The sequence below is a fragment of the Amblyraja radiata genome, chromosome 1, assembly GCF_010909765.2.
Source record: "Amblyraja radiata isolate CabotCenter1 chromosome 1, sAmbRad1.1.pri, whole genome shotgun sequence".
NCBI classification, from domain to species: Eukaryota; Metazoa; Chordata; class Chondrichthyes; order Rajiformes; family Rajidae; genus Amblyraja; species Amblyraja radiata.
Genome location: NC_045956.1, coordinates 130446972 through 130472777, shown reverse-complemented (window position 1 = coordinate 130472777; position 25806 = coordinate 130446972). Strand labels below are relative to the sequence as shown.

The 25806-nt window shown below is 44.4% G+C and overlaps 1 long non-coding RNA gene across 1 annotated transcript in view; it reads left to right on the top strand.

Moving 5' to 3' along the window:
- Positions 1 to 25306, top strand: part of LOC116979369 — a 46572-nt gene extending 21266 nt beyond the window's left edge. The window contains exon 3 of the long non-coding RNA XR_004413687.1: positions 25131 to 25306. This is a non-coding gene — a long non-coding RNA (uncharacterized LOC116979369). The remainder of the gene's footprint in view (positions 1 to 25130) is intronic.
- The last annotated feature ends 500 nt before the right edge of the window (positions 25307 to 25806 follow it).

The window sequence follows — 25806 nt, the reverse complement described above, 5'->3', positions numbered from 1 at the left end:
CATAAATTTTTTAGAAATACCCAAATAACATTATTTAAATCTACCCCAAATTTCAACATTAAAAGTTGCCATACCATAAGACCAAAAATAGACGCAAAATGCCTGAGTAACTCAATGGGACAGGCATTCAGCATCTCTGGAGAGAGGAAATGGGTGACGTTTCGGGTCGAGACCGATCTTCAGTCTGAAGAAGGATCATGACCTGAAATGCCACCCATTTCTACTCTCCAGAGATACTGCCTGTCCCGCTGAGTTAAGGGGCTGCCCCACTGTGGCGACCTAATCCGCGAGTTAAAAAGAGTGCCTTCGACCTTCAAGCTCGAGGGCACTCGCCTGGAAAACCTCGAGCTGGATCGACCGTCTGCGTTGAAACCGCGAGCTGGATCGGCCGACCGCACACACACACACGCACACACACGCACAAACACATCACAAAGGTGGGGGCAAGGGAAAGTGGGGGAGCGCTGTCTGAAATTCACACCCGCAATGAACAGGAAGGTAAAATACGGCTGCACAATGTACGGTAAGTCCTTTAGAGAGTGCGGAGGGGGGGCGGGGGGAGCGAGAGAAGGGGAGAGAAGGGGAGAGAGGGGGAGAGAGGGAGAGAGAAGGGGAGGGAAGGGGGGGAGGAGTGGAGTCACTTTTAAGAAGTATAATAATGTTTAGCGGGCATTTAAAGTCGATGGAGTCATAGGTTGGAGTCTGGTCTGTGTGATGGATGGGGAATTGGACAGATTATCACAATTCTCTGATCAATTGTTTCCCTCTATAATTAATCTCGTTTGCTATTTGTAGATATTGATATGTTCAAGAAGGAACTGCAGATGCTGGAAAATTGAAGGTAGACAAAAATGCTAGAGAAACTCAGCGGGTGCGGCAGCATCTATGGAGCGAAGGAAATAGGCAACATTTCGGGCCGAAACCCTTCTTCAGACTGATGCAGGGTGGCGGGGGCAGGAAGAAGAAAGGAAGAGGAGGAGCCAGAGGGCTGAGGGAGAGCTGAGAAGGGGAGGAGACAGCAAGGACTACCGGAAATTGGAGAAGTCAATGTTCAAGCGACTGGGATGCAGACTGCCCAAGCGGAATATGAGGTGCTGCTCCTCCAGTTTCTGGTGGTGCTCACTCTGGCAATGGAGGAGGCCCAGGACAGAAAGGTTGGATTTGGAATGGGAGGGGGAGTTGAAGTGCAGAGCCACAGGGAGATAAGGTTGGTTAATGTGGACCGAGCGGAGTAGTTCGGCGAAACGATCGGCAAGCCTACGCTTGGTCTCACTGATGTAGATCAGCTGACATCTAGAGCAGCGGATGCAATAGATGAGGTTGGAGGAGGTGCAGGTGAACCTCTGTCGCACCTGGAATGATTGCTCATGTCCTTGAATGGAGTCGAGGGGGGAGGTAAAATGACACGTGTAGCATCTCTTGCGGTTGCAAGGGAAAGTGCCCGGAGAGGGGGTGGGAAGGGACGAGTGGTGGGGTTACGTTGCAAGTAGTGAAAATGACGGAGGACTATTTGTTGTATGTGACGGCTAGTGGGATGGAAGGTGAGGACTAGGGGTACTCTGCCCTTGTTCCGAGTGGGGGGATGGGGAGAGAGAGCAGTGTTGCGTGGTATTGAAGAGACCCTGGTGAGAGCCTCATCTATGGTAGGGGAGCGGAAGAATGAAGAATGAGGGCACGAAGAATGAAGAATGAAGAATGAAGAATTAGGACATTTCCGAAGCCCTGGTGTGAAACTCCTCATCCTGTGAGCAGATGCAGCGTAGACAGAGCAATTGGGAGTCGGGGATGGAGTCCTTACAGGAAGCAGGGTGGGAAGAAGTGTAGTCTAGATAGCCATGGGAGTCAGTGGGTTTATAGTGGATGTCGGTCAATAGTCCATCACCTGCGATGGAGATAGTGAGGTCAAGAAATGGTAGGGAAGTGTTGGAAATGGTCCAAGTGTATTTGAGTGCCGGATGGAAGTTAGTGGCAAAGTTGATGAAGTTAGTGAGTTGTGTGTGGGTGCAGGAGGTGGCACCAATGAAATCGATATCTATCTGTCTGTCTGTCTGTCTGTCTGTCTGTCTGTCTGTCTGTCTGTCTGTCTGTCTGTCTGTCTATCTATCTATCTATCTATCTATCTATCTATCTATCTATCTATCTATCTATCTATCTATCTATCTATCTATCTATCTATCTATCTATCTATCTATCTCTAAAACTCGTCTCTTGTTTTGTGTGTATGTATATGTGTGTGTGTTATCTGGGCTCAATCTGCTTAATTTCTATTTTCTTCCAAATGCTAGGCCACAGCTTTCCCATTTTCACATATTCTCCTCACATTTTTCCCGTTGAGGCGATAAACATCTTCCTGTCGCATTCCCACCAATATTTCCGCACTTTTTAATCATTTAATGTTTTAAAAACAGCCCGAAAACTCACCCATTTTGGAAAAAAAAACCTCGAGTGACATCACAATGGACTCGCTGGGCAGGACGGGATACTCCGGGAGGGAGGGTCACTCCAGCGCTCATGCGGCGGCTGCCGACGCCCGACACCTGGTGGCGAGGGTAGTGCCGAGGCCCCTGGCTGGAGCCGAGCCTGGTGCCCGAGCTGGAGTGAGAGCCGAACGCAGTTCTTGCGATGGGGCCGCGACCAGGGCCGAGAAAGAAGCCGCCGCTGGAACAAAGGAACCCTCCCTCTCCCCAACTCTACCTCCCTCCCTCTGCCTCTACCCCTCCCTCTCTCTCTCTCTATCCCCCTCCCTCTCTGCCCCTCTCTCTCTTTACCCCCCTCCCCTCCCTCTCTACTTCTCTCCCCTCCCCTCCCCTCCCTCTCCCTCTCTACCCCCTCATTCTCCACCCCTCCTTTCCTCTCTAACCCCCTCCCTCTCCCTCTCTACCCCATCCCCCTACCCCCCTCTCTGCCCCCCTCCATCTCTATCCCCTTCCTCTCTACCACCCCTCCCTCTCTACCCCCCTCCCTCTCTAGGGATTGAAGAGGGAGGGTGAAGAGGAAGAGGAGGGAGATCTGGGGGATGAGGAGAACTGAACCACGCCTGCGCAGTTGGTGGCTATGTGTGAGTGGTGCACTATTGTGTTGAGGGAATGGCTTGAGTTGGGGGAACGGGTGAGTGGTGGAATCTTGCTTGGGGAGCAGACCCAACGGGTCTGCACTTGGTCTAGTTAACTTCTAAAAATGTAATAATTTGTTCTATAATTGATAGACCATCTTTAATCCTTTTCATTGTGTGAGGAAGGTCTAGAAATAAATTATAACATAACTGTCATTTCTAAAATGCCTTTTGCATCCTGATGACTGTGTGAAACACTGTCGGAGTGAGGTTCTAGAGCGCTTTTGGCTCACTGTGATGATCAGAGAGCCAAGATAGGTAACATGCAGGAATAAACAAGCATGGGCTTTATTAAATAACAATCAAGCAACTGCTCTATCTCAAAAACTCTGGGCGGCAAATAGCAAGGCATAGTTGTCCTATACTTGTGAAATTCAATCTGTGGACAAATTTACATCTTTTGGAATTCGAGGCATACATTAAAATTGTTAACAGGTGAATTTCTAAATAACCGTGATTTTATTAAAGAAATTATTGAATTGAAACTGTACACCCCTCAAAAGAAAAGTTGTATTCCATGAGAAGTTATGATATCTGAACATATTTCTAAAGATCTTATCATTTGTTACAAGCACGGAGAAACCTCTAGAGTTTTTCTGATTAGTTCCTGTAGGGTGTGATTTCTCCATTACAAGTTTCAAATCTCTGAATTTGTCCTTTTCCTTTTCTATACAACATCTAAACATAATTACTGGCTTCCTTCCAAATGTTTACATTTTTCCATGATGATTGTGGCCCAGTGCCATTAGGACAGGATGCAGCCAATGATAGGAACAGAAGAATTGTGAAAGATGCTGATATAATTAGTTGGGAATACTATTTCAGGCTTTTGCTTCACTACTCACAATTTGGACGTCACTCCTTTGACATAAATGAACACAATTTTACAGAGTTGTCTGGTCTGGAGTTATCACTGCGGGTTAATAAGGAGCAGGTGAAAATTTCACAAACAAAAGTATTTTCTGCATAGTTTGCCTGGTGCCCACCCCATAATTTCCCTGATATATTGAAAACAATTCCATTATTTGCCATATAGAATGTCATTCTCTGACTTCAGGGTGAATTAGCCTTGTATTATAACCCATGATTGCAACATTGATGTTTTACTTCAAAGAATGAACAGTGAATAATGTAGTTGACTTTCTGCTGTCCTCTGAAATGACCTACCAAGTCATTCAGTTCAAGTAGCATTTAGGGATGGATAATAAATGCCTGCACCATCTACATAAAATCAGTGAATGACATAGATTTTGACTCTTCTATTGCAGCTCAAGTGCTCAGCTAAGTGGTCTGGAATTACATTGTCACCTTTGCCTCAGATCACATGTGAAACTACCTGTGCAGCTAAATATAAAATGAAAGCTTATTTTCTCTATCGCTCAGAGAAAGGCTCAACATGCCACATGCCACATTGTCATTATCTCCAAAGGTCTAGCTTTTTCAATGAACTTTGCACCAATCATTCCTTTGCCACAGGCATCAATGATGGGTCCCGAGTAGCACAGGTTTTTTCACCAAGATAATTTCACTATGGGATTCTTTCCTGACTGCGGGTGGCCACCATCTTACTCTTCATCCCTCTCGCTGAGAACTCAGTTTACTCATGGGACTTGGGGACAGCACTCATCTCTGCAACTGGATTCTTGAGTTCCTGACCAATAGACCTCAATCAGTGAGGATAGGTTTACTAGAATGTTGCCTGGGTTTCAGCAACTAAGTTACAGAGAAAGGTTGAACAAGTTAGGTCTTTATTCTTTGGAGCGCAGAAGGTTAAGTGGTGACTTGATAGATGTCTTTAAAATGATGAGAGGGATAGACAGAGTTGACGTGGATAAGCTTTTTCCATTGAGAGTAGGGAAGGTTCAAACAAGAGGACACGATTTGAGAATTAAGGGATAGAAGTTTAGGGGTAACATGAGGGGGAACTTCTTTACTCAGAGAGTGGTAGCTGTGTGGAATGAGCTTCCAGTGGAAGTTGTGGAGGCAGGTTCGATTTTACCATTAAAAAAAAAATTGGATAGGTATATGGACGGGAAAGGAATGGAGGGTTATGGTCTGAGTGCAGGTAGATGGGACTAGGGGAGAATAAGTGTTCGGCACGGACTAGAAGGGCCGAGATGGCCTGTTTCCGTGCTGGAATTGTTATATGGTTATATGGTTACTTGTTATATGAATTATCCTCTACGATAATCCTCAACACTGGTGCTCAGCAAGGATGCATTCTCAGCCCCCTACTTTGTTCCTTGTACATCGACGACAGTGCAGCCATGCGCATATCTAACTCAATCTAAAAATTCGCAGATGACACCACCATTGTGGGCCGGTTATCAAATAATGATATGGAGTACAGGAAGGAGATTGAGAACCTCGTGCCCTGGTGTCGAGACAACAATCGTTCTCTCAAAGGTAGACACAAAATGCTGGAGTAACTCAACGGGACAGGCAGCATCTCTGGAGAGAAGGAATGGATGGCGTTTCGGGTTGAGACCCTTCTTCAGACTTTCTCTCAATTTCAACAAGACAAAGGAGATAGTGATGGACATCAGGAAGCAAAGTGGTTGGTACACACAACTCAGTTTGCACTGATGGCGTCAAAGTAGAGATGGTTGAAAACGTCAAATTCCTAGGAGTCAATATCACCAACAACTTCTCCTGGACCACCCATATTGAAGCAACGACCAAGAAAGCCTCTACTTCCTTAGAAAGCTTAGGAAGTTTGGCATGTTCCCAACAACTCTCACCATCTTCTGCAGATGCACCATTGATAGCATTTTATAGGGATGGACCACTGTCCTTTCACCTATATCCCTTGCTCGGCATGACATTTCGCACATCTTCTTTCCTTATCTCACAAACTTTTGTCTTCTCCCATCTCAGACCTCTATCCATCCATTGCCAATCTAACCCACCCTCTCCCCCTCCTCCATCCCTCTTGTGTTCATTTGTCACTTGCCTGGCTTTGTCCTGCCCCCAACCCTCTTCCTGATTCCCCCCGCACTACAATCAGTCTGAAGAAGGGTCTCCATCTGAAATATCGCCTATCCATGTGCTTCAGAGAAGCTGCCTGACCCATTGAGTTTCACCAACCCTTTTGTGTCTTTTTTCGTAAACCAGCATCTGCAGTTCCTTGTGTCTGCTCAGTTGGTCAAGCAGCTTCAGTGACGAGAAAGACTGAGATAAATTCTCAGGTTGATGACTTTTCACCAGGATTCGAATAGCAAGAATACCTACCCCAACACTGTGGCCGGCTAGATTGTAATCATGTATAGTTTTTCTGCTGACTGGATAGCATGCAACAACAAATACAAAACAAAATAAAGCTTTTCACTGTACCTCAATGGGGAAAGGCTTTGATGAAGCATAATTGAAATGAAGCTTTAATTCAGATTTGTTTCTCTAAGTCAACAATTAAGCGAGTTTAATTGTTATATGTACTCAAAATGGAACAATAACATTTTACTGAACACAGTTTAACAGACCTATAAATACAATAACACACATATTGTAACCATAATAATGCAAAAATGAAGTTTGTAGTGCAATCAAAAATACGATCCATAGAAAAGCGTAGTCACTGAATTAGTGTTGTGTAGTGTTAAAGAGCCAGATAGTTGCTAGGGAGGAACTGTTCTTGAACCTGGTGGTCACGATTTTCAAGCTCCTGTACCTTCTTCCCAAAGGTAGTAGCAAAATGAGAGTGTGACCAGGGTGGTACGTGTTTTTGATGATATTGGCCATCTTTTTGAGTCAGCGCCTTTTTGACATTATCTCTATAGGGTATCAACAGATGTGTCGAACTAAAGACTCTAAACCAATGTTTTGTACAACAATCTTTTTGAGCACTTGAGTTACTTGCATACAGGTTACTAACTTCACAAGATAAACACTTAAGCACAAGATTCATGATTTTGACTCTTATGCATGAAATGGCCAGATTCACTCTATTGGTGGAAAGTAGTCTTCTGAGCTTCAAATTCAGGCCCTCCTTCTTGCGGTGGTCATTCCCAGGTTATCGCTCAGACTGCCCTTCTTTTATATTATCTTTTCCTTCAAATCTAAAGGAAGCCTTTGTTCTAACCTAAGGCTTTCACGACTGAAAGTCAATCATTTCAAGTCTTCACTCAACCAAGGGCTGAATAAACAAAACATATCTTGATTCCTTATCAGGCTAGAGAATTCTTAATTATGTTGCTTGTTCATATTTTCATTCTCATCATATGGTCCCTTTGTAAAATAGCCGTTCCCAAGGACCTTATCATCTCCAGGCCACACTACAAAGCCGTGAAGTTATCTTCAACCATGCTCTCACCAGATGTCAATCATGTGACTGTTTTCAGTGTGCCTCTATGTTTTTGTCGTCCCTGTATTTCTCTCTCTCTCTCTCTCTCTAGCAAGCAGTATCCTCCCAAAGTCTGTTGGGATACTTGACATCAAGTCTCCGGCAACTGCCTCCTATAGATCTATTCAATGGTGGGGAGGCTCGTACTCATGATGGACCAGGCAGTGTTCACCACTTTTTGTAATCTCTTTCCTTCCTGGACATTCGATTTGCCAAACCAGGCAGTGATGCAACCAATCAATACTGTATGCTCTCTACCTGTAGACGTTCAAGAGAGTATTCGTTTACAAACTAAATCACATCAAATTTATAGAGTCATAGAGTCATACAGTGATACAGTGTGGAAACAGGCCTTATGGCCAAACTCACCCACACCAGCCAACAATGTCCCAGCTACCCTAGTCCCACTTGCCTGTGCTTGGTCCAGAACTCTCCAAACCTGTCCTAATCAAGTACCTGTCCAACTGTTTCTTTAACAATGGGATAGTCCCAGCATCAACTACTTCCTCTGGCAGCTTGTTCCATACACCCACCACCCTTTGTGTGAAAAAGTTACCCCTCGGATTCCTATTAAATCTTTTCCCCTTCACCTTGAACATATGTCCTCTGGTCCTTGATTTCCCTACTTGGGGTAAAACACTCTGTGCATCTACCCGATCTATTCCTCTCATGATTTTGTATACCTCTATAAGATCTCCCCTCATCCTCCTACACTCCATGGAATAGAGACCCAGCCTACTCAAGCTCTCCCTATCTCACACTAGTCCTGGCAACATCCTCGTAAATCTTTTCTGAGCCCTTTCAAGTTTAACAATATCTTTCCTATAACGGTGCCCAGAACTGAACACAATATTCTAAATGTGGTCTCACCAACGTCTTACACAACTGCAACATGACCTCCCAACTTCTATACTCAATACTCTGACTGATGAAGGCCAATGTGCCTAAAGCATTTTTGACCACTGTATCTACCTGTGACTCGACCTTCAAGGAACCATGCACTTGTACTCCTAGATCCCTCTGCTCCACAACATTACCCAGAGGCCTACCATTTACTGTGTAGGTCCTGCCCATAACCAAATGGTGCCAACATTTCCTGGGTGTGCATATTCCCAAAGATCTTTCCTGGGCCCAGCACACTGATGCAATTATAAAGAAAGCACATCAGCGCCTCTACTTCCTGAGAAGATTATGGAGATTCGGTATGTCAGAGAGGATTCACTTGAACTTCTACAGGGGTACAGTAGAGAGCACATTGACTGGTTGCATCATGGCCTGGTTCGGCAACTTGAACGTCTAGGAGCGGAAAAAAATGCAAAAAGTTGTGACCACTGCCCAGTCCATCACCGGCTCTGACCTCCCCACCATCGAAGGGATCTATCGGATTCACTGCCTCAAAAAGGCAGCCAACATCATCAGAGACCCAGACCATCCTGGCCACACACTCATCTCACCACTGCCATTGGGAAGAAGGTACAGGAGTCTGAAAACTGTAACGTCCAGGAACAGCTTCTTCCCTTCAGTCATCAGGCTATTAAACACAACAACAAATAAGCTCTGTACTACGACTATTATTATTATTCCACTATAATTGTTTGTTTTTTGAGTATGTGTGTACATGTATATATACACACTGAATTTTTTTGTTCTATCGTTTATGTACTATGTTCACATATTCTGTTGCGCTGCAGCAAGTAAGAATTAAATGTTTCTATCTGGGACACATGACAATAAGACACACTTGACTCTTGATGTCCCAAAATGCAACACCTCACACTTCTCTGTATTAAATTCCATCAACCATTCCTCTGCCCACTTGGTAATAGAGGCATTGATGAGCTTTCTTTGTGATTGCATCAATGTGCTGGTCGCAGGACAAATCTTCACAGATATACACACCCAGGAACTTGAAGATGTTGACTCTCGCCACCGTTGTTCCATTGATAAAGACAGGATCAAGCTTCCTTGGCTTTCAAAGGTTTCAAAGCTTTCAAAGGTTTGAAATGAATGAATGAATGATGAATGTTTATGAACCAAGTATTCACATACAAGGAATTTGCCTTGGTGCTCCACCTGCAGGTGATAACATGACATACAGTGACAGTTAGAAATGACACATAAAACATTAAGCATTAATAATAAAACATTATCGATTAAACATGCGAATTAAATAAAATACCAGAGCAAAAGGTGGGTACAGATTTTTGGTTATTGAGAAGAGCTACTACTCGTGAAAAAAAGCTGTTTTTATGTCTGGCTGTGGCAGCTTTGACAGTCCGGAGTCACCTTCCAGAGGGAAGTGATTCAAAGAGCTTGTGGCCAGTGTGAGAGGGGTCAGAGATGATCTTACCCGCTCGCTTCCTGGCCCTTGCAGTGTACAGTTCGTCAATGGAGGGAAGGTTGCAGCCAATAACCTTCTCAGATGATCGGACGATTCGCTGCAGCCTCCGGATGTCGTGCTTGCTGGCTGAGCCAAACCAGACCATGATGGAGAAGGTGACAGATTGTGCTTCCTCAGCTGCCGCAGGAAGTACATCCTCTGTTGTGCCTTTTTGAATGTGGAGTCGATGGTAGAGCGGGAAACATTGTCCGGTCCTGGAGATTTTCAGCTTCTCTGTCTTCTGAACAGCCTCTCCACCTCTATTTTTATTGTTGATGATGGAGAAGTGATGTTGTGCAGCGCGGACGGGGTGGGTAGTGGAATGGGCCACAGTCTTTTGCAGTCAGGCTGTAATTGGGTGTTAAATGGTGATTGGAAGACAAAGGCGGAATCAGCTAATCTAATTTCGTACTTATATAATATCATTTTAAACATAGAAATACCCACAACAGATGGAATTAGAAGAGACTGGGAACAAGAATTAGCTATAAAAATTTCAAAAGAGAGCTGGGATAATCATTTACTACAGATGCATAAATGCTCGATCAATGTACGACATACGCTTATCCAATTCAAAACATTACATAGACTATATTATTCAAAAACTAAATTAAATAAAATCTTTCCTAATGTTTCACCAATCTGTGATAAATGTCTGTGTCAAGAAGCTACCATAGCGCATTCTTTTGTTTTTTGTACAAAAATCCAAAAATTCTGGCATGGAATATTTGATATTTTTTCAAAATTAATTAAAATATAACTGGTACCAAAACCAGAATGGATCATTTTTGGGATATCGGAAGGTATCCCTGAATTAAACGTGTATCAGAAGAATTTACTCAATTACGGGCTAATAATGGGAAAAAAGCTCATACTTAAATTCTGGAAAAATGCGCCCACACCAACAATAAAAATGTGGACATCAAATATGTTTGAAACATTACATCTGGAAGAGATGAGATTCCTCTTAGCAGGTAAAGCAAACCAATTCCAAAAGACGTGGTCTACGTTTATGGACCTATTACAAGCATGAGGTGCAATAGTAATTTAAAAAATAAATAAATAAATAAATGGTATCAGGACCTGGCAATGGGAGGTAAAACAACAAAAACAGACTTGGTTGGTAGTCTTTCTGCGGAGTTCAATGTTATAATAGAGCGATTGTCCTTACTTTCTTTTTCTTTCTTTTCTAGGGTCTACTTTCTTACTTCACTTCCTTCTCTAACTTCTTTTCTAAGGGGCTTTCTTTTCCCAACACTCTCTTGCACTTCACGACTCTTGCGCACTTTCTTTACTTTCCTTACTTCTATCTTTTCCTTAAAGCTTAAAAAAAATGAAGAGGTACAAAAAATGTATTAAGATATATGTGTTGTGTATTATTGTAATTTACCGTACTTCTAATAAAAATAATAAAAAAAAAAAATTTTAAAAAAATGGTGATTGGAGAGGGGTGGGTGGAAAGGGCTTGTCACGTCTACCAATTAAAGTACAATGATATGTGAATTACCATTCAGCCAGACTAAAAAAAAGCAACACGAAACACTATATAAATTTAACATAACCATCCACCACAGCGGATTCGCCACATTCCTCACTGTGATGGAAGGCAATGAAGTCCAATCTTCTTCTACATTTTTCTCCCGCGGTTGGGGCGGTCGAACCATCCATCAGGGTGATCGAAGCTCCACAGCCAGCGGTCGAAGCGATCGCATCGGGCGATCGAAGCTCCCGCGTCGGGTGATCGAAGCTCCCACATCGGGGCGGTCAAAACTCCTGCAGCTTGGAGCTCCCGAAGTCGGTCTCTAACTAGAGACGGCGAGCTCCACAATGTTAAAGTCCGCAGGCTCCCGTGGTTGGAGCTCCGAGGTCGATCCCTGGCAAAGGGATCGCGAGCTCCATGATGGTAAGTCTGCAGGCTCCCACGCTTGGAGCTCCCAAAGTTGGTCTCCAGCAAAGGCCACCAACTCCTCGATGTTAGGCCGCTGTGCCAGCGGAGATACGATACAGAAAAAAATAGCATCTCCGTCGAGGTAAGAGATTAAATAAAGCTTCACCCAACCTCCTTCCGCCACCCCCCACATAAAACAAGGTAAAGAACACTAAGAAACGTTCATTTAACACATACTATTAAAACATCAAAGAAGGAAAGGACAGACAGACTGTTGGCGAGGCAGCCATTGCTTCCCCTCCTGAAGTCAAAAATCAGCTCCTTGATCTTGCTGATGTTCAAAGCAAAGTTGTTGTCCTGGTACCATGCATTCGGATTTTCAATCTCCCTCCTGTACTATGACTCATCATTACTTGTTACTCATCCAACATTGGTGGTATTGATGGCAAATTTAAAGATGGAGGCTGGAGCTGTATCTGGCTACACAGTCAAGGATATAGGGAGAGTTGAGCAAGGGACTGAGTACATAGCCGTGAGGTGCTCCTGTGTTGATGGTTATCAATGAGGAAGTGTTTTTGTCAATTCATACTGATTGTGGTCTGCCGCTAAGGAAGCTGAGGATCAAACTACATAGGGATGAGCAGAGACCCCTTCTCTACGTTTGATGATAAGTTTGGCAGATATAATGGTGTTGAATGGTGAGCTGGAGTAGATGAACCACAGCCTGATGTATATGTTCTCATTGTCCAAGTGAAGAGGTAGAGAGATCGCTGTTGATGTACTGTGAAAGTAAGCAAGTTATCTACTCATTTAGCTACTATATTCCCTGTTATTTGATCAGGGAACTATGTAGATATAAATGCTAACAAACAAACTGAAGTTTTTAAGTGTAGATCAGGTACATTTTATATTTTGAGGCTATTTTGCATCCGTAACGAATTGGCCATATGCTGACGCACCATTTAAAATTTATTGCGAGTGTATTTTCCTTGGCATTGATAAGAGTTTCTATCCCTGATTGTTACTTGCTGTTCTGTACATTTCCTTCCTGTTCAGTTGTAATTCTGCAGTATTTTATGAATATGAAATTTGAGCCAAACAGGTGCGAGTGTGACTCAGAAATTTCAAGTATAACAATATATTGCTGGTCTGACAGATGAAGTGCACTTTTGACACAACGTACCTGAATATTTTCATGACCTGGGGGAACACTATTAAAAGCAATCAGGTGGGAGAGTAGCAGGGATTGTGGAAACATAGAAAAGTGCTCAGAAATGCTTGTTCCTCTCCCCGAAAAGCAATGAACGGTGAGTTTCATCTGAAGTTTGGACACATGAGCTTAAATTCATGAGTGCTGGAGCTGATGTTAAATCTTAGCTCAGCACCTGCTGACTTTTGATTTATAAATTCTTGGGATGTAGGTATCATTGGCAAGCTGGCAGTTAACATCCATTCCCAGTTACCCAGAGAAATATGTGCTGCATCTTCACCTGAGATATAGCTGGATACACCTGAATGGGTTTCCTGACCATTTTGAAGGGCCGTTAAGAATCAACCACATTGTTGAGGAATCGGCTACTTAGGTAATGTGGGTTTCCTTTCATACAGATGAAGTGAAGATCAGATCCGTTTTTACAATCCTTTAAAATTTTGCTCAAAGCAATTACGAATTTGTCAACAATTTACATGCAAAGGTTTAGAGGGACGTGAGCATATGGGACCAGCTAAGGTGGGGCATCTTAGTGGGCCGAAGGGCCTATAGCTGCGCTGTAATGGGTCAATGATTCTGTGTACTCTAAAAGACAATTCTGCAATTGGAACATATATTTGAGAGTTATCAGTCTGACAGCCCATTCCCAGCTGCCTTGTGATTTGGAAAAGGTGATGCCTAATTGAGTTTCTAGACCAGGATTGTGGCTTGTTTCAGTTCTCTTTTTAAAATCTGACCTCCCAAAACAGACCTCTCACCTGCGAGACTGTATGAGGGCAGTGTGCAGCCTTGCAGCCATCATCTGCTGTAGCCTTTTGGTAAGCGTAGAATCTCAGACACTCGTGACAAAATAAAATGACCAGTTGGCGATCATGTCCATGCTGGTCAAAAAAAGGTGTTTCATTTAGTTTAGCTTAGTTTAGAGATACAGTACAGGCCCTTCGGCCCAACAGGTCCATGCTGACCAGCGATCCCCTGCACATTAACACTATCTTACACACACTAGGGACAATTTTTACATTTACCAACCCAATTAACCTACAAACCTTTACGTCTTTGGAATGTGGGAGGAAACCGAAGATCTCGGTGAAAACCCATGCAGGTCACGGGGAGAACGTACAAACTCCATACAGACAGCACCTGTAGTCAGGATGGAACCCGGGTCTCCGGCGTTGCAAGTGCTGTAAGGCAACAACTATACTGTTGCACCACTGTGCCACGCCACTTTAATCCAATTTAATCCCACTTCGCAGCTCTTGATATTTTTTGGTGTAGCTCTTGGAGTACGGAGATTGCGACTTTTCAGGAACATATCCAGGTATTTAAAAAAAATATGATGATATCTTTTCCCCTCTGTCATCCAACCAGGAAATGACTTTCAGTCATCATCATTCCTTTAGATAAGTGTTCTCTCAACTCCTCTCTTATCCTTTCTCTGGTGAATAATGTCCTCTGGTTACTGATCATTCTGCCAAGTGAAAAATGTCTTCCTGTTTACTCTGTCAGGGTCTCTTGTAATTTCAGATATCAAATCTTCACTAACCACTCTACCAAACAGTATAACTAGGCCAACTCTTCTCACCTCATTAGCAAGTACCAAAAATATATCACGTGCTGCCCTGTGTGTCCATCTAAAGTGTGCAGGTCTGCTGCAGTTTCAAGGCAATGTCAAGTGTATTTGCTCCAGCATCTTTGCTCATTTGCTACGGAGCACCAACATAACGAAGCATTAATGACTGAAACATAGTTCAGAATTACTACCCATAGAAATGTTACTGATACGGGCTTCCTCTCTTCGCACCATACTATGTTTACCTGCAATGTCCCAAGATGGCTTATAAATGTCAAATAGATCAATGAATCCGTCTGTACAAACTACATTTTTGTCCGGGTTCGAATAAAAAGCAAAACCCATTAAAAAAAAAGACTATTATAACTAGCCCATCATGGATAGAACAGTGTGTTCTTTGTAAGAAATATATTTTTACCAGCTGTTGTTTTATTGTCATCACATCCTGTGCAGTTTCTTGATGCAATCTAATTTACCCTGTGAACAATTATGTTCATAAATTAGGTCAAACAAGCTGAGAGGGTGAATTTCCAAGAGAGCTCTACTACTTGCTATAACTTTAGAGGGAGAGCCACAGAAAAGAAATTTACATAGTACATGTTCTCTATTATTTTGGTGTTTTTGTAGGTCTTTTGCTGATATTAAAGTAGATGTATAGGAGAACTTCCCAGCCACCGATATAAATTCAGATTCAGATTCAGATTCAGATTCAATTTTAATTGTCATTGTCAGTGTACAGTACAGAGACAACGAAATGCATTTAGCATCTCCCTGGAAGAGCGACATAGCAAATGATTTAAATAAATATAATAAGTGATAATAAGTGTCCGGGGGGTGGGGGGGTGATTGGCAGTCACCGAGGTACGTTGTTGAGTAGAGTGACAGCCGCCGGGAAGAAGCTGTTCCTGGACCTGCTGGTTCGGCAACGGAGAGACCTGTAGCGCCTCCCGGATGGTAGGAGGGTAAACAGTCCATGGTTGGGGTGAGAGCAGTCCTTGGCGATGCTGAGCGCCCTCTGCAGATAACGCTTGCTTTGGACAGACTCAATGGAGGGGAGCGAGGAACCGGTGATGCGTTGGGCAATTTTCACCACCCTCTGCAATGCCTTCCGGTCGGAGACAGAGCAGTTGCCATACCATACTGTGATGCAGTTGGTAAGGATGCTCTCAATGGTGCAGCGGTAGAAGTTCACCAGGATCTGAGGAGACAGATGGACCTTCTTCAGTCTCCTCAGGAAGAAGAGACGCTGGTGAGCCTTCTTGATCAGAGTTGAGGTATTGTGGGTCCAAGAGAGGTCATCGGAGATGTTGACTCCCAGGAACCTGAAGCTAGAAACACGTTCCACCTCCGTCCCGTTAATGTGGATGGGGGTGTGCGTGCCGCCCCTGGACTTCCTGAAGTCTACAATGAGCTCCTTGGTCTTCTTGGAGTTAAGGGCCAGGTTGTTGTCAGCGCACCATGCTGCTAAGTGCTGGACCTCCTCCCTGTAGGCCGACTCATCGTTGTTGCTGATGAGGCCAATCACCGTTGTATCATCTGCATACTTGATGATGGTGTTAGTACCATGTACAGGTGTGCATGGTACTCTAATGTATCTAATTTCTCTAATTTTATACCAATGATGTACACATAGTTTATGCCTATCTTTTTATGTCATCTGATGGAAGTGGGTTTATATGCTGTGACAGTGCCCCCTCCCTCGGATGCCATTCTGAGCCCTATCACTGGCGGACAGGCCAGAAGAGGCCAGTCCGCAGCATTATTTGGGGTGGCACAATGGTGCAGTAGTAGATTTCCTGTCTTACAGCGCCAGAGGTCGAGGTTCGATTCTGACTATGGGTGCCGTCTGTTTGGAGTTTGTACGTACTCCCTATGACCACGTGGATTTTGTTTGGATGCTCCGGTTTCCTCCCACACTCCAAAGACTCCAAAGGGTTTGTAGGTTAATTGGCTTATGTAAAGTGTAAATTGTCCTTGGTTTGATAGTGCAGGGTATGTGGTGATCGCTGGTCATTGCGGACTTGATGGGCCAAAGGTCCTGTTTCCATGCTGTAGTCTAAAGTTATTTGGTAACAACTAGGTTCAATTAGCTGATATTGGTTGGCCACTTGAACCTTGTCAGCCTACTGCCTATAAAACCCAGGCATTCTAGCCAGAGGGTAAGTAAGGTTAAGAAGGAAGAGTGGGAAGAAGGGAGGGAAGAAGGAAGAGAAGAAGGAAGAGAGGGAAGAAGGAAGAAGGAAGAAGAAAGAGGAAGAAGGAATAAGGAAGAGAGAGAAGAAAGAACAGAGAGAAGGAAGAGAGGGAAGAAGGGAGAGAAAGTTGTGCGCCTCCCTGCTAGCTGTGTTCTCCTGTTTTAGGAAGACTAAGCCTCAGGGACAAACCTGAGACCACCAGCGCCACCATGTGACCAAGACTAGACTGCCAGGAAGATACCTCCGACAGCCAATGCCTCTACTGAGGCAAAGGCTGAGTGGCTGGGGAAAACCTGAGATGCTAGTGCCTCTTCCTGCCTATGGACAATGAGGGACTGCGCCCACACGCAGAGACAAAGACTGAGCCATATGTATGTATAATCATTGCTTATGTGTATCATTGTAAAAATGCACGCAGATTCTTACGGTGTGAAATGGGATTATGTTGGCAAATGTGTCAAAGTATCATAAATGCATCATCTATTTATGCATCATCTATGCATCATTTATTACCTGAGTGTACATTTGGGAGATATTCGCACAGTTGAAGCTAACTTATTGAACAAAGCAATTCTCTGCCACAGAATGTAGTTGAGGCCAGTTCATTGGCTATATTTAAGAGGGAGTTAGATGTGGCCCTTGTGGCTAAAGGGATCAGGGGGTATGGAGAGAAAGCAGGTACAGGATACTGAGTTGGATGATCAGCCATGATCATATTAAATGGCGGTGCAGGCTCGAAGGGCCGAATGGCCTACTCCTTCGAGCCAGCACCGCCATTCAATGTGATCATGGCTGATCATCCCCAATCAGTACCCCGTTCCTGCCCTCTCCTCATATCCCCTGACTCCGCTATTTTTAAGAGCCCTATCTAGCTCTCTCTTGAAAGTATCCAGAGAACCGACCTCATGGCCTACGCACCTAGTTTCTATGTTTCTATGTCTGCACCTCCTATGACTCAAAGTGTTGAGGAATTACTTGGGTAAAGGTTTCTTAAATATAGTGCAATGAGAAAGGTTAAAGTAATAATCTTGTTGCAAAAAGGTCTCTGATAAAGAATGAGCATAATATAATAGATTGAGTTTGAGTATGATGTAATTCTATCAGAAAGTAAGATCTTTAAACAAAGGAATCCATCAGTTATGAAGGTGATGTGGATGCAAGGAACTGCAGATGCTGGTGCACAAAAAAAGACACAAAGTTCTGGAGCAACTCAACGGGTCAGGCAGCATCTCGGGAGAACATGGATAGGCAAAGGTTTGGTTCGGGACATTTCTTCAGACTGCTAAAAATAATCCTAACCCAAAACATCAACTATCCGTGTTCTCCAGATATACTGCCTGACCTTTTGAGTTTCTCCAGCACTTTATATCTCTTTGGGTATTAAGGTGAGTTGGCTATGTTTGACTGGGAAAGTATATTGAAAGATACAATATTGGACTGCAATGGCCATGGTTTAAATGAAAGTAAGCATGCAGGTACAGCAGACAGTGAAGAAAGTGAATGTCATGTTGGCCTTTATAACAAGGGGAATCGAATATAGGAGCAAAGAGATCCTTCTGCAGTTGTACAGAGCCCTAGTGAGACCACACCTGGAGAATTGTGTGCAGTTTTGGTCCCCTAATTTGAGCAAGAACATTCTTGCTATTGAGGGAGTGCAGAAGGTTTACAAGGTTAATTCCCGGGTTGGCGGGGCTGTCATGTGCTGAGAGAATGGAGCAGCTGGGCTTGTACACTCTGGAGTTTAGAAGGATGAGAGGGTATCTCATTGAAACATATAAGATTGTTAAGGGTTTGGACACGCTAGAGGCAGGAAACATGTTCCCGATGTTGGGGGAGTCCTGAACCAGAGGCCACAGTTTAAGAATAAGGAGTAAGCCATTTAGAACGGAGATGAGGAAACACTTTTTCTCACAGAGAGTGGTGAGTCTGTGGAATTCTCTGCCTCAGAGGGCGGTGGAAGTTGGTTCTCTGGATACTTTCAAGAGAGAGCTAGATAGGGCTCTTAAAAATAGCGGAGTCAGGGGATATGAGGAGAAGGCAGGAACGGGGTACTGATTGGGGATGATCAGCCATGATCACATTGAATGGCGGTGCTGGCTCAAAGGGCCGAATGTCCTACTCCTGCACCTATTGTCTATTGTCTATTGTCTAAATACATGTAATAACACGTAATTTCCTGGACAAAAAAAAACTTTTTATTTAAGGCAAAAATAAAACTAAAAGGGAAAGTAATACATTTATGGTTGGCAGGAAACATAGAAGTATTATTAAATTCAAGGAAGAGGCTTTTAAAGTTGCGGAAGAAAGGCAAGTTAAAGTATGAGGAATAAACTGGCAAAGAATGTTAAAATGGACTGTAAGAACTTCCATGGATATCCAAAAAGAAAAAGAATGGGGGCTAAATGTATTTGTCCTACAGACAGACAGGGGAATCTGTAATGGGGTATAAAGAAATATTAGATCAATTAAATAATTACTTTGAGTCTGCCTTCAAGGAGAAAGTCCCAAGAAATCTGCCAGACCTACTAAAGAACCAAAGAGTAGTCCTAAACCAAACCAGTGAAAATGAAGAAATCATATGTGTGTAGAGATATGATATAAATAAAATAAAGAAATGAGACTACAAAGTGATAATCCTCCTTCCAACGTGACCACCAGGCTCAAGAATAGTAACCCCCAGGCTCTTAAACACTGCACATCACAAGTCCACTATGAATTTCAATGGATTTTGGTTTCATGATGGCCTATGGTTTTGCACTATTCTGGCTACCTAATGTCATGGTTATTAATATATTGTATTTTTTTATTATTATATGTCTTTATGTATTGTGTTTACAGACTGTCAAGCTGCTGCAAGTTAGAATTGTGTTGTTCCATTGTCAGTACCTCCATAATACTATAACTCACCGTCTTGTGTGTGTGTGTGTGTGTGTGTGTGTGTGTGTGTGTGTGTGTGTGTGTGTGTGTGTGTGTGTGTGTGTGTGTGTGTGTGTGTGTGTGTGTGTGTGTGTGTGTGTGTGTGTGTATATGTGTGTATATGTATATATATATATATATATATCTGGTTAATTCCTATTTTTTTCCAAACGCTAGGTCACAGCCCTCCAATTTTCACACATTCTACTCACATTTTCACCATCGAGGCAATACACATCTTCCCGTCGCATTCCCACCTATATTTCCGTTGTTAATCATTTGAAGTGTTAAACCAGTCCTCTCTACACCCTCCCTGTCCCTCTCTACCCCATCACCTTCCCCCCCTCTCTGCCCCCCTCCATCTCTACCCCCTCCCTCTCTACCCCCCCTCCCTCCCTACCCCACCCTCCCTCTGTACCACCCCTCCCTCTCTACCACCCCTCCCTCTATACCCCCCTCCCATTCTTCTCTACCCCTCTCCCTCCCTCTCTACCCCCCTCCCTCTTTCGAGATTGAAGGGGGAGGGTGAAGAGGAGGAGGAGGGTGTGCTGGGGGATGAAGAGAAATGAGCCGCACCTGCACAGTTGGGGGCTATGTGTGAGTGGTGCAATATTGCGTTGGGGGAATGGCTAGCATTGGGGGAATGGGTGAGTGGTGGAATCTGGCATTGGGGAGCAGACCAAATGGGTCTGCACTTGGTCTAGTATGATAATTAAACACTTTGGACTTTTGACATCAGAGTTTTGAAAGTAGTGAAGAGAAGATGGCGATCAGACAAATCATTAGCTTTGAAGATTCTATAGAATCTGTATTTTCTGTAGATTGGCAAATATGACCCCCACTGTTTCAGAAGGGAGAGAGAATGAAAATAGGGAAGTGTTAACCAGCCCTCAGTAGTGATGAAGATGTTGGAATCCATAACAAAGAATGCAACAACAGAAACCCTTGACTAATAGGATTGAGCAGTCAGCATGGATTAACTAAATCGACATTGCCAGTATCTACAGTATCTATCATCATGATAAAACTCTGATCTTGTACGTGTAGATATGTGTGTGTATATGTGTGTGTGTATATGTGTTTGGATATGTGGTTGTCTTTACATCTTCACGAAAACACTACGCGGTAACAATTACATTTTTACATATTCCGATGGACATTTTCCCCCTCTCGGCAGAGACCATCTTCACTGAACATTTTATGCTTTATATCATACTTTATTTCTTGACTCATTACTGATTAAACTTTAAAGTCCAAAGACTTTGAATTTAAAACGACCAGCTTCAACTGATGACGCCACAATGGCTTGGCTAGCAGTGATCAGCTTCACTGAAGATTTCATCCTATATTTCATGTTATTCATGATTAAAGTTTAAAAATGCCAACTTTCACAAGATTTTTACATATTCTGATTCATATTTTCCCCCTCGAGGCAGAGAACAACTTCACTAAACATTTTATACTTTATTTCTCGAATTATTCTCTACTCATTACTGATTAAAAGTCTAAAAAGGTCAAAAGACTTTGAAACTAAAACAGCTTCAACTGATGATGTCAGAATGATGCGGATAGCAGTGATCAGCATCACTGAAGATTTCATCCTATATTTGACACATTATTCACGATTACAGCTTTAAAAATGCCAACTTTCACAAGATCTTTACATATTTTGATTCACATTTCCCCCCTCTTGGGAGAGAACACCTTCATTGAACATTTTATGTTTTATTTCTCGAATTATTACTGATCAAAGTTTAAAAAAATCAAAGGATTTTGAATTTAAAACAACCAGCTATAACTGATGACATCACAATGGCTCGGCTAGCAGTGATCAGCTTCACTGAAGACCAACTTCAACTGATGATGTCACAATGGCTCAGCTTGCAGTGATCAAGAGAGCCACATCTCCAGTGAGGGCTACTGGTAGGGAACGGGTGCATTGGGGGAGCAGGCCCAATGTCTCTGCACTTGGTCTAGTCTATCTCTATACTTATAAAACTCTGACCTTAGGTGTGTGTGTATTTGTGTGTGTGTGTGTGTGTGTGTGTGTGTGTGTGTGTGTGTGTGTGTGTGTGTGTGTGTGTGTGTGTGTGTGTGTGTGTGTGTGTGTGTGTGTGTGTGTGTGATGTTCGTGTGCGTTTCACATCTCCTCGAAAACCCGACGCGGTAACGGTGAAATTTTTGCATATTCCGATAGAGATTTACGCTGTAATGTCAAAAATCGCCGTGTCTGAAAATTTCATGCATTAATTCTCGAGTTATTTATGAAAATGTTCAAAAATTCAAATTGGAAAATTAACAGGATGGTCTCGCGGATGATGTCACAATGGCTCTGCTCCCCGCGGCCTGCTGCCCTATGTTCCACGCACAGTGAGTGACATCACCCACCTCCCCCTCCTTCCCCCTCCTTCCCCCTCCCTCCCCCTCCTTTTCCCCTCCCCCCCCTCCCCCCTCCCTCCCCCCCCCCCCCCCCCCCCCCCCCCCCCCGGTTCTTCAAAAGACACAGAAAGCACAAACAAGTGGGCTCAGAACTGCAGCTTCCGAGGGCTTCCAAGTGCTTCCGAGGGCTTCCGAGGTCACGAGCACTTACGAGCACTCACGAGCACTCATGAGATTCCCGGCTTGTTATTCCAGAACTTTCTCAAGGGTCATTATATCACTTTGATGAACGAGGCTTAATGCTGATTTTCACAACTCTAAAGATAAGAGTCCGATTGAACTTTATTGTTTTGGTTTAACTTCGAAAACTTTGCATTTTTTGTTCTTTAAAGACTTTCCAGTGTCTCACTTAACTGTACTAATTCTTAAAGTTAACATTTAATTTCAAAGAAAGCGCTTTAAAATTTTTAAATATATTTCTAACGTTGCTTTTCCCCCTTTGTTATTTCCTGGTTTTTTTCCGGTACCAATTTCTTTACAATTTTAAAACTTACTTACTTACTGCCTATTATGCCTCCTGGCATGTAGGGCAGCAACGAAGGTCCACCACTCCTCTCTGTTCTGGGCTAGCTTCTGGACACTACTCCAGGTCAGGTCCATTGTTTTCATTTCCTCCTCTACAGTTCAACGCCAGGTGGTTTTGGGTCTCCCTCTTTTCCTTTTCTCTTCTGGTGTCCAGTGCAGTTCGCAGTTATTTACTCGGCAAATGTTGACAGATTTTTGACCGCTTTCAAAAAAATTCACTATTGATTGGGAAAGACTCCATTTTGAACAAATTGATCTGTTTTCATTGACAACTGAGATTTTAAAAAATTCATTGTGATTGATTCACCCCCACTCGACTCGCAGTCCTTTTATCGCTCCCTGCCCGCCATGGCCCCGCTGCTCGCCGTGGTCCCGCCCGCTCACCGTGGCCCCGCCCGCACGCTGTGGGCCCCGCAACCCATTCGCTCGCAGCTCGTTTGCCCGCAGCCCGCTTGCCTGCCCGGCTCCTCCTCCCCCCCCACCTCCTCTCCCCCACCCTCCTCCTCACCCCATCTCCCCCTCACCCTCTCTCCCCCTCCTCTCTATCCCCCTCCTCTATCCATTCTCCTCTCTCCCCCCCATCTATCTCCTCATCCTCTCTTCCCCTCCTCTCTTCCCTCTACTCTCTCTCCCCCATCCCCATCCCTCCCCCCTCTCCCCCTCCGCTCCCCTCTACCTCCCCTCTACCACCCCTCTCTCCTTCCTCTCTCCCCCTCCTCTCTCTCCCCCCTCCCCCTCTCTCCCCCTCTCTCCCCCTCCTCTCTCTCCCCCCTCTCCCCCCTCTCCCCTGCTCACCCTGCCTCCCCCCCCTCTCTTTGTGTGTGGGGGGTGGTTAGTGTGTGTGTGACGCCACAGCCACCCCCTCCCCCCCCCCCCCACTGCAACCGTGCATTGAGAGGACGGGACCCAATGGGTTCCACAGGTCTAGTATACTTATAAAACTCCCACCTTGTCCTCTTCCGGTTTGCATTGTTTGTGCAAAAATGGTACCCGATAGCGCTACGATTTTTCGCCAACTTACTCGCCATTCTCCTGTGCTGCAAGTGCATCAAGTTTTATTCAGATCAGTGAAATATTACAATACTTATTGGTCTGTTATACGACGGATGGCGACACCCCTTCCGGTACCCGCTGTCAATCACCGGCGGCGAGAATGAAGCTGAAGGAGCGTAGTGTGAGCGGTGGCTGTGTTCGCAGGCGGGGGCTGTGTTCGCGGGCGAAGCAATGTTTGCGAAATGGCTGTGTTTGCGGGCGGGGGCTGTGTTCGCGGGCAGGGGCGATGGCCACCACGACGAGCTGGGAGTTGTGGTGTGCAGTTGGGTCTGGGAGCCACTGAGTGCGACAGGTGCCGGGGACAGGAGTTGCTGAGTGAGTCCGGAGCCCGGTCCAGGAGCCGGTGAGTGCGGTCGGTGCCGGGGCCGGGAGTCGCTGAGCCCACACCTCCCTCTCCCACACCCCCCTCCCACACACCCCCCTTCCAACACACCCCCTCCCACACCCTCCGTTCCCCCCACACCCCGTCCCATTTGTTTCTCTGCTCTACAACACTTCCAGGACTCTACGATTCACTGTAATTGGTTTGAGTTCCCAAAATGCAAAACACCTCACACTTATTTGCAATACACCCCATTAGCTATTGCTCAGCCCACTTGCCCAACTGTACAAGATCCTGCTGTAATTTCTCACAGTCTAGGATTCCACCTCCTTCTGAAAACTTACTGAACATACCTTGTGCATTCTTATCAAAATCGTATATATATATGCAATACATTCTCATCTAAATTGTTTATATGCAAGAGAAAATGTCTTATCGTCCAGTCCCGCTGCAACCCATTATCCCCACCCCCTCCAACTCTACCCGACATATCCTCAAAAGCAATAGGTTGGTGGAGATCAAGGTGTCTCCTCTGGTTCAGTAATCCAGTAGTCAAACATATGGCATGAAATTGAGGCCATTGAGGCCAAATCCCGTGTTACATTTAAAAGGTAATAGAATAGGTACTTGAACTGTTGTAATTTAGAAACCTGTGAACTGGGATTAGCTGTGATCCTTGTCTAAAATGTATATGGATGCTCGAATGGCAAGAAATAAAGCCTTGAAGGGCTCAATGGGAGAACCAGCATCTGTAGATGCAAAGGGATAGTCAAATATTCGGGTTGAGGCCCTGCAGCAGTACTGAGAGTATGGTGGGAGTATAAAGTGAAGGGGGGTGTGACTCAGGGACAGGCAGGTGGCAGGTGAAAGCAGTGAGGAAGGAGATGATAAGCGGATGTTGCCAGGTAGTTCCACCCATCATTTTCCAGCCCCTGCCGCACCCCTCCCTTTCAGTCCTTTATTCTGGCTATCTCCTCTGCACATTCTCAGTCTTCATGCAGGGTCTCAACCCAAAGCACAGCTTCTTCTTTTATCTCCACAAATGCTGCTTAGCTTGCTGAGTTCCTCCTGCAGTTTGTATTTTTCTATTTCTCTCCAGTCCACAGTTTCTGCAGTCTCTTGTGTATCTGTCTGAAGAAGGGTCTTGACCTGAAATGTAATCTATCTGTTTCCTACCACAGATGCTGCTTGACCTGTCATGTACCTCCAAGGGTACAATTCAGCCATCAGGAAACTGAACCATCCTACCAACATCTGGAGTGCAGTCCTGGGCCAATATCTACCTCACTGGAGACCCTCATACCATCTTTGATCAGACTTTACTAGGCTTTATTTTGCACTAAACGTTATTCTCTTTATCATGTATCTGTACACTGTGGATGTGTACACTGTGTACACTGTTCGATTGCAATCATGTATAGCTTTCCACTGGCTGGTTAGCATGCAACAATAAGCTTTTCACTGTACTTTGGTACATATGACAATAAACTCAACTAAACTAAAACTAAACATTGTGCTTTGTACTTAAGATTCCAACTTTTGCAATCTTTTGTGTCTCTGGCCTCTTTCGTTGCCTCATGTGACTACGATTCTATGAAAATGAGGTTTAGTTTCATTTGGTTTAGAGTTGCAGCGCAGAAACAGGCCCTTTGGCCCTCCGCGTCTGCACCGACCAGCGATCCCAGCAAATTAACACTATCCTACACCTACTAGGAACAATTTTTACATTTACCAGGCCAATTTACCTACAAACCTGTACATCTTTAGAGTGTGGGAGGAAACTGAAGATAACGGAGAAAACCCATGCAGGTCACGGGGAGAACGTTCAAACTCCATACAGACAGCACCCGTAGTCGG